The 9,928-nt window shown below is 40.8% G+C and overlaps 1 protein-coding gene and 1 pseudogene across 1 annotated transcript in view; one reads left to right on the top strand and one right to left on the bottom strand.

The window, feature by feature from the left end:
• Positions 1 to 9,928, top strand: part of PIGU (phosphatidylinositol glycan anchor biosynthesis class U) — a 117,259-nt gene that overhangs the window by 59,985 nt on the left and 47,346 nt on the right. The gene's annotated exons all lie outside the window — the stretch shown is intronic.
• LOC101654986 lies at positions 4,389 to 6,991 on the bottom strand (annotated as a pseudogene).

Raw genomic sequence — 9,928 nt, forward strand, 5'->3', positions numbered from 1 at the left:
ACCAATAGTTGTGTCTTGGATAAGATGGCCACATGCAAATTTTTAAGGTCCTATAGGTATTATACAACAAACTAGGTACTGTACAACAAACTAGGTACTATACAACAAACTTGGAGGTTGAACAGATGCACTAGACACATTTTTATGCCTATTGGATATTCCATGAGACTATTATCCTGAGCCTTCAAACCAAGGAACTAAACCCTTTATAGTAGTTTAAGTATCAACAGCCTTAAGAGCTACTCTTTTTGGGTCATTGTTGTAAAAATATATACCACAGAACTTTTGCCAATTTGAATTTTCTTGATTGCTAACTTTTATAGTTTATTTCCATTGATTTTTTTTCCCCATCAGATTTACTTTCTCTTTGGTGTTTCCATTATATCCTAATTTTTTGATTGACTTTTAAAAAATTGTCATATTTTTAAGCTCTTTCTTGGTCTCTGGTTGTCTCTTTGAAGTATCCTGTTCTAATTTTATTTTCCCAGTATTTTTATCTCTGATTATTTGTTAGTTTCTGCCTTTCCAAGCATACATAGCCTTTGTGCCCTCTTGATCCTTTTGCTGTTGGGTTATTTTGTTTGTTTGTTTTCTGTTTATTTTGGACTCTTTCATGTTGAAAGAGTTTATCTTATGTACAGTGATGCTGGACTGTCTATTTAAGAATTAGGCGTGAAAGTGTTGATTGGAGGCTGTGTATTGGCAGGGGTTCTTCTCTGTAGGGCTGGCCTTTTTTATTGGAGGTACCCCTATGTAATCTAATATCGGAACCTGTCTAGATTCCTGAGGGATAAGAATCAGGATCAGCACAAAGCTTTTTCTTTGAGATGCAGGTCAGATATACCTCCGCACCCTTAACTTTCTCACCATTTCTGACACTAGCTGTTCCCCCATGATAGTCTACTTCTCTGTTGGACTTGATAATTTGTTCCAATAGTCACACAGAACTGACATAATTAAGTGATTTGTTAAGTAAATAACAGGTTACAATTCAGAATTTGGATCAATTTGAAGTAATAGGCTATAACTCGGATTCAGGATCAGAAGCATGTAGGCAAAGTCTGGAAAAATCCTCCAAGGAGCAAACCGTGCCCTTTATCGATGCGGGACACTTCTCTCAGCCATTCACACAACTCGTGGCTGTGCAGGGTCTCTCGTGTGCCTCCCTGCCTTCAGGCTCCCTGCCCTTTGCTTCACCACTGCTCACTAGCCAGCTCAGCCACTGTAGCAGCTTGGTGGTCAGCTCTCTTAGTTGTTTTCCAAGCTGCAGCCTTTCACCATTCCCACAGACTCTGCCACAGGGTGCCTTGTAGGCTGACTCTGCTGCATGATCCCTTCTGGACCTCTTGATATCTTTAGTGTTACGTCTCTTTTGAGGAAGTTCCTCACCTTCTCTCTGATCTTTCTCTCTTCTTGCCTGTAATAAAACGTTAGGGGCATTGGCTGCTTAAATAATCAACTCTTGGTTAATTTCAAGGCAGGGCCCTCCCAATGGACCGTGAGCTAACCAATTGCATCCATGGATAGGCTATAGTCACTCAATTTGCCTAGTAAACAAAATAGTATCTACAAAGTGTATAAAATAGATCAGTCACAGGGTAGACTGCAGTCCAGGGCTAGACAAAAAGTATTAAACCATCAAGTTATTTACAGCTTACCCAGGCTATGGCAATCCATCTGGACAAAAACAACAAACCATGTGAAGTAGAAAACAACCTAGAAGGACCCCACCTCTACTCATGTAAGGACTAGGGTAAGACTTCAGGGTTTAGCAGAAAATTATCTTTCCAGCTCCTTTTCCAAAGAACCGAGGCAAAAGGCCACATGAAGGGACTCGTTTCACCCACCTGCAGTGTCATCCATTATAGGTTTTATTTTCTTCTGAAAGACTCGGTTTTTCCAGAGAGGAATTCTCCAATTTCTGGCATTGACCGAGTGACAGAGTTATAGTTGGGGTGGGATGTGCATGTCTTATGATTGACTGCAGAAGTTTTGAGGAGAGAGGCATATTTTAGCCTATAGACTTTCATGTCATCTGATTGTCTCTTAGCTCATATCTTTCTTCAGCATTTCACTGTTCTTCAGTATTTCCTCGACTTGTGCTGCTTTAGTTAATTTTCTCTAGAACTGATTGTGGTGAAACAAATTCAAGGGATGGGATATGTAGGAGTAGACACTTAGCTGCAAATTGGTGGGATATTTGACTGTCTATACATACTCTGCACTTGATTTTCATCTCTATATGTCACTACCACCTTTCATTGTTCCTGATGCTTTCAGGTACAGAATTTCTCAGATTTTTAGATGAGTTGGTGTGATGTTTGTTTATTGATATTTCTCTCTTCAAGCCACTGAGCTCTAATTTATTGGACTTTGCTAAGTCATTTATCCCTCTTCAGTTGTTTTGTGTTTTCCACTATTGTGTTAAAATTTATTTTGCTATAATCTCATCTCTTTTTTTTTTTTTAATCTCATCTCTTGTTCTTTGCAATTTAATACTAGCTTCATTCCTTTATTGTCATTTTAGTGAGGGTTTTAGAGGAGATATAAACACTTATAACCCATCAAATGTTTTCTTAAAACAATAATATTTTTTTTTTAAACAATAATATTTTAGGTGAAAGTTCACACAGCAAATTAGGCCCCCATTTAACAATTTGTACCAACTCTTTCTGTGACAGTGGTTACATTTTTACAGTATGTCAATATTTTCATTTTGGTTGGTTCATTGGTTGCAATCTAATTTTCCTGCCCCTTTCCTGTCTCTTCCTGCTTTAGAGTAATTGTTGATTATTTGGTATCATATAGATCACAGCTTCCCAAACTTATTTAGCCTACCACCCTCTCTTAGGAAAAATATTACTTATCCCATCCTCTTATCGCCCCCCTGGCAATTTAAAACTTTTATACTATCATCCAGGGTAAGAGAAGTATCTGCTTTTGCAGTCCCCTTGATCATTCCAGTGCTTCCCCAGCGGGTGGTATCACCCACTTTGGAAAACCCTGATATAGATGTTTTTTTATAGACTGCATTACTCATGGGTCATATTCTGTATTTTTTTTGTTTTAAAAAAAAATAACTTTATTGGGGCTTATTCTGTATTTTATAAGCAATTTGTTATATGGCTAAAAGGTGACATCCTCACTGCCATTGAATGGATTCTGACTCATAGCAACCCTATACGACAGAGTAGAGGTAGAAAATCTCATATTTTTTTCTACGGAGCAATTGGTAGTTTCAAACTGCTGACCTTGTGGTTAGTAGCCCAACAGACAATAGTTTGGCTTCAAGCTTTAAAAAGTAGCTCAGGGCAACAGTCTCAGGGCATCCTCTAGTCTCAGCTGGTCCAGTAAGTTTGGATTATTTGAAAATTTGAGTTCTCCTCATTTTCCTCTCATTCTGTCAAGATCCATTAATAGTGGCCCTTGTTAGAATGCTCAGCAGTAGTATCCAGGTACCATGTAGTTTTCTGGTTTTCAAGGTAGTTGAGGCCATGGTTCTTGTAAAGTGTTTATCCTGTAAACTAATTTCTTCCAGTTTTTAGTTTCCTTCTTTGTTTTGCTCAAGCTAAATGGAAACCAGTAGTTATACCTCAGATGACCACTTGCAAACTTTTAAGACTCCAGACACTGCTTACCAAACTAAGAGGTAGAACATACGCTTTATGAACTACATTTTACCAATTAACCAATAAGTTCCACAAGTTCCTAAGCCTTCAAACCCAGAAATCCAATCCCATGAGGTTTTTGGTTATATCTAAGTAATTTTCATAAATGTACCCCTTATCTCTTCTATCATATATGAATATGTGTTCGTGCACACACACATATATACATCTATATATGTACATACTTTGAACATGCTATCAGGAAAGACCAGTCCCTAGAGAAGGACATCATTTTGGTAAAGTCGCGGGGCTGTGGAAAAAAGGAAGACCTTCACCCTCTGCATGCGGGCGGCTGCATCGAGGAGCTCAGTCATAAGGACAATTGTGAGGGTGGCACAGGCCCAAGCAGTGTTTCATTCTGTTGTACATAGGTGGAACTGACTTGATGGCACCTAACAACAGCATAGGTGGACATTCATATACACACATATATACTTGTACATGTACATATGTAATCACACCCACACACTTTTTTCAGAGTTTAAGACTTTTTAATTTGTCCCAAAGTCATTAAAACAAAATTCCCCAAAGCAAAAAAAAAAAACAAACCACAGAACTATCTGTAAGAAAAACATGTATTTATACATAGGATGAATCATTGTCTCCGCAGGGCTCTCTACTTGGAATGTCCACCAAAGTCTCTGTGATAATCCGGTAACAACAAAACCCAGAGTCCTTTCTTTCAAACAGAAGCATCAAAGACAGGGACAGAGGAGTTTATTAAAACTGTGTCTTCTTTCCTTGTGGCTTGTGGTCTCCTCCTACTCTGCCTCCCAGAAGCCGCCTCAACCTCTGTCACCGAATCCGCTGTAACCTCCTCTGCTGTGGCCACCTTGACCTCCAAACTCTTCTCTGCCACCACTTCATCTCCTGAAGCCACCTTTGCCTTTGGGCTTGGCCCAGTCCAAGGCCAGTTTGTTGGCATTGATCTCATCATCCTTCATGGCCTCCTTGGCTGCTTTAGCATCCTCCTCACTGTTGAAGTCCACGAAGCCAAACCCTTTGTAAGAGCTGGTTTCTTGGTCATTGACCATCCTGGCCCGAACAGAGCCATCAAACGATTCCTTCAAGGTCTCCTCAGTGACTTCTTCAGACAGCCCTCTGACACGCAGGGTTTTGGACAGCTGGCTCTGTGCGCTAGGTGATCCCTGGCTCATTGCAACTCCAATCTCAATTGCTCTGCCCTTAATTTCTCTTTTATTGCAAGAACTTAAAACTTCTTTAGCATCTTAAATGAAGCAAATTCTATGAATGCATACCCTTTAGATTTGCTGTTCTGGTTCTGGGGCACCTTGCTTGCAGTTGCCTTCTCACACCCCTCCTGCAGTGTCTCTTCTGTTGTAGAAACGGCTGAAAATGAGTTTGATTCACTGCTTCAAGTCCTGATCTTCCCACCTTGATGGTCCTGATTTAGACCCTTCTCTCCTGTGTAGTACAGGGATATGGACCGGCCACCGATCTCTGCCCCCTGCTTCTCTTCAAGGGTTTTCTCAGCATCAGCTTCTGTTGTAAACTAGAGATATGCAATCCCTTTACTCTTCTCATCTTTGCTGACTAATCCATGGCATTTTCAAAGACTTCTTTTAATTCATCCTGAATGACTTTGTAAGGCAAATTTTTGGCCAACACTGGCCTGGCTTCTCGATCTCTCTTACGTCCTTTCCCTTCAGTCTCTCTAGTTTAATCTTTTTTAAAAAATTATTTTATTTTATTGGGGGCTCATACAATTCTTAATCACAATCCATACATACATGCATTATGTCAAGCACATATGTACATGTTACCCTCATCATTCTCAAAACATTTGCCTTCCACTTTAGCCCCTAATATCAGTTGCTCATTTTCCCCATCCCTCCACCCTCACCCTCCCCCATGAACCCTTAATAATTCATAACTTATTATAGTTTTGTCGTAAGTTACACTGTCTGACGTCCCCCCTCCCCGCCCTCTTCTCTACTGTCCCTCCCCCAGGGAGGAGGCAGTACTTAGATTCTTGTAATCGGTTCCCTCTTTCTACCCCACATTCCCTTCACCCTCCAGGCCTCGCCCCTCTCACCACTGGTCTTGAAGGAGTCATCTGTCCTGGATTCCCTGTGTTTCCAGTTGCTATCTGTACCAATGTACAACCTCTGGTCTAGCCAGATTTGTAAGGTAGAATTGGGATCATGATAATGGGGGGCAGGTAGGAAGCATGTAAGAACTAGAAGAAAGTTATATGTTTCATCGTTGCTGCCCTGCACCCTGATTGGCTCGTCTCCTCCCCACAACCCTTCAGCAAAGGGGTGTCCAGTTGCCTACCGATGGGCTTTGAGTCTCCACTCTGCAATCACCCACCTTTACAATGATATTTTTTGTTCTTTGATGCTTGATACCTGATCACTCTAGTTTAATCTTGTTGCCAAAAACTTTTAAACCAGTGACTTGCAAGGCTTTTTCCAGGTCATCAGCAGATGCAGAGTCTACATAGCCAGACCATTTTTGATGTCCATCACAGGAACATCATTTTTAGCAAAAAGGTCACTGTGGGATTAATTGTTTATGCAGGCCAGGTTTCCAATAAAGAGATTGAAAGCTGTAATTGGTTCTACGGCGTCCACTTTCTGTTTCTTGACTTTAGGAGCAGCTTATTCTTTGAAAGGTTCTTCCTCTTCATCCTCCTTTTAGTCGCTGTCCTCATCCTCAGCCACCCTCTTGACTTTCACCTGGGCCCCCTTGGCCGGCTTTCTAGCCTTTGGCTGGTACGATTTCCATAGCCTCTTTCTCTGAGTCATCATCCTTGTAATCATCTTCATCGTCGTCATCTTCCTCCTCCTCCTCTTCCTCTGAGGTAGGGGCGACAGCTGATTTCATCATGACAGATTCAAATTCCTCTTCATTGTCATCTTCATCCTCCTCATCACTCTCATCTTTCTTGGCATCCTTCTTGGCATCCTTCACCCTTCGCTCCCTTTTTCCCGGAGGTGGCCACCATGGTTTTGCCCAAGGTGGTACCCTTCTTGCCCGGTATCACTTCTGCTTTGGCTTGTGTCACCATCTTCTTGGCTGGTGTGGCAGCTGCCTTTTTGCCAGGAGTGAGAGCTGCGGTTTTGGCTGGGGTAGCAACTACCATCTTTCCTGTTGGAGAAGCCATCATCTTTTTTGATGGCACTGTGGCATTTGTGCTTTTTTTCCTGAGGAATGATAACCTCCTCTTCTCTACTGTTTTCTTCATCATCATCGTCTGACATGCCCTCATCCTTACTGCCATCTTCTACCTCTTTGGGAGGAAGAGCCATCTTCTTGGGATCACCTCAATTTTGATGGGCCTTGGCGAGCTTCACCATGATGGCAGCTTGGGATGATGGAAGGTGTGAAGGACTGGTGGCACAGTGTGAAGGGCTACAGGAACTCCAGGGACATTGATGGTGGCCATAGTGCTAAAGAGCCTGGCAGGCGCTCTTGGCTGCCCATTAGAGTTCGAGACTGAGGCTTTATTTAAACTGAGATCAAGATGTACAAATTTGTCATTCATCATCCACTTAAGATGGAAAGGGCAGCAGTTCCCCTAAAGGACCAAGTTCGGCAGAGGAGGAAGAATGGAAACAGAGAACTCAGGGAGACTGTGGGATGCCTGTGAGGTCCTGTGTACTTCCTAGTGACATTATTTACCTTGGTCAAACTGTTCATATTTCATTCATGTTTAGTGCTGTCTTCTCTCACCAAAAATATTGTGTCTACTATCTAAACCAAACTCATACCCATCAAGTCAAAACTCCATGATTAGAAGAGTAATTGGTAGTTACTTAGCTTATAAGTGTGTGAATTAGCTGAAGGTCAGCTGCTCTATGTTGGACTTGGCTAGGCAGTTTTCTGCTCTCAATGGAACTGACTTCCTCATCGTTAGTGGCTAGTTTGGTGCCTAGGCTAGGCTTTCTTTCACATGTCTGTCATCTTCCCTCCGGACCAGGGGCTGACTTAGGAATGTTTCTCATGATGATGGCAGAGGTAGATAATGAGCAGTAGAATCAGACGTGAGTTTTTTCAAGTATCTGGTTACATCCTGTGTGAAAAGATGCATTGGTTGAAAGGAACATAACACATAGCTGAGCTGAGGGTGATTTATAGTGTGTGGATGATGAGATGGCCCTGGACACATGGGAAAGTGGAGAATTAGGGCCAATAATAGAGTCTATCACATGACATCCATTCCTCACTTAAGTTCCAAAGACTAAGTTGTTATGTGACGATTGGCATTATTCAACACTGAAGGATGAACACATTAGATTTCAAAATGGAGGATGACTATATCTTCACTGTCAAATTACTTCTCTGTATAACTGCCAAATTACATTACTACACAATTGCCAAACCACTGAGAATCATGGCCCTGCTGAGCACTCATAACCTTAACCCTCACAGCCAGTGTTACTCTTGCCGCATACCTCTATGTTGTTAGTGTGAAAAATAGTTGGATAGTAGATTTTTTTTCTATTGCAAGTGTAAACTGTATAACAAAAGAGCTGATAAGTGAGGAGTAGGTGTGTATCAATAAACAAATCGTGTCAATTTTTAAAGTTGCATATTAAATCATCATGTAATCTAATATATAGAAACTCTTTAGCCAATCTACCATTACACATTTAGGTGATTTTCCAATTTTCAACTCTTACAGATAACACAGTAGTTAACTTTACAATGTCCAGTAGTGTTTGCTCCTATGTTCAATTATTTTCTTACAATAACCTCCTAGAAAATGAATTATTGTGTTATGAGATATCTACATTCAGTTGAGTTTTCTAAAATTTGTTGCTAAATTGCCTTTGTTTTTTAAATCATTTTATTGGGGGATCTTACAGCTCTTATAACATTCCATACAGCAATTGTGTCAAGCATATTTGTACATATGTTGCCATCAACATTTCCAAAACATTTTCTACTTGAGCCCTTGGTATAAGTTCCTCTTTTTCTCCCTCCCTCCCCCATTCTCCCACCCTCGGGAATCCTTGATCAATTATATATTATTTCATATCTTACACTGTCCGTTGTCTCTTTTCACCCACATTTCTGTTACTTGTCCCCTGTGGGGGGTGGGTCACGATATATCCAACCTTGTAATGGGTTTGCTAAATTGCTTTCAAGAGAACTTTTACCACTTCCATCAAAACTATATTAATGCCCCCCCCTCTACAATGTTGCTGAATAGTCTGTATGCTTAGAAAATAGTCAAAAGTCATACTGTTTACTTTCCTTTTAATTACTGTTTACCTACCTTTTCTAAGACGGTGCATGGGAATGACATTGGTTTTCATAAGACATTGTTTTTCTTGGAATAGCTTTAGGTGGTATTTCTTGAGGCCTGTTAGTTTAAATTATTATTAAATTACTTAAAATGGCCACTATTTCAAGATCAATTTGACTTATTCTGAGGATTTTGGCCATTTTTATCAGAAACAACTCTGAAATAGTGAGGAATCTTTGCTTTCTGTGAATATTTACTGCCTCAGTCCCTATGTCCCTAGTGTGAGGCTCAGATAGGCTGTTATTTTACTAAAGTGCTTGGTGTCCACAAAAGTAGGGAATGTGTGCTATAGCCTGTCAATAGGGAGTAAGTATTCGTTTTTAGAAATGTTACCTTTAAAATATCCAAGTACATTCTAACTGGAATGTTTTAACACTAACTTTGAGAAGTAGCAACAGGTGTCTTAAAAGTTGTGTCATTCTAAGGTGCATCTATTAGTCTCTCTCCATCTGGAACAAACTTGAGGGATGAAAATCAAAGATACCTGGGAAAAGTAGGCTAGTGGACGAATGGACCAAGTGAGCCCCAGACTCCAGAAGAACTAGATAGTGCCCCACCCCTGCTATTGACCTCTCAAAAAAGGGTCACAACAAGAGGTCCAGGATAGAGTGGGAGGAAAATGTGGAAAGAAACTCAAAATCATAAAAAAGATGAGGTTTACTAACCTGGAAGAGATTGGTGGAACCTCTGAAACATTGGCCCTTAATCACTTTTCAAGCCTGGAACTAAACTCACTCCGGTGATACAACCTTCAGCAAACCTATAAGATGAACAATTAACACTGGGAAGTTACACATTCCTTAAAACAATCAACCAAGTAAAATCAAAAGTGCCTCATTTACCCAGAAATAAAACTCAAAAGGCAAGAAGGGCGGGATAGGCAATGGAAAGCATGGGGGTGGGGGGTGAAAGAGTACTGCTACAGAACAAAAAATCATATCATAGTGAATGAGGGGGAGTGCAGAGTGGGGACCCAAAGACC

The sequence above is a fragment of the Echinops telfairi genome, unplaced genomic scaffold, assembly GCF_000313985.2.
Source record: "Echinops telfairi isolate 266 unplaced genomic scaffold, ASM31398v2 ScPeMD7_5592;HRSCAF=6446, whole genome shotgun sequence".
NCBI classification, from domain to species: Eukaryota; Metazoa; Chordata; class Mammalia; order Afrosoricida; family Tenrecidae; genus Echinops; species Echinops telfairi.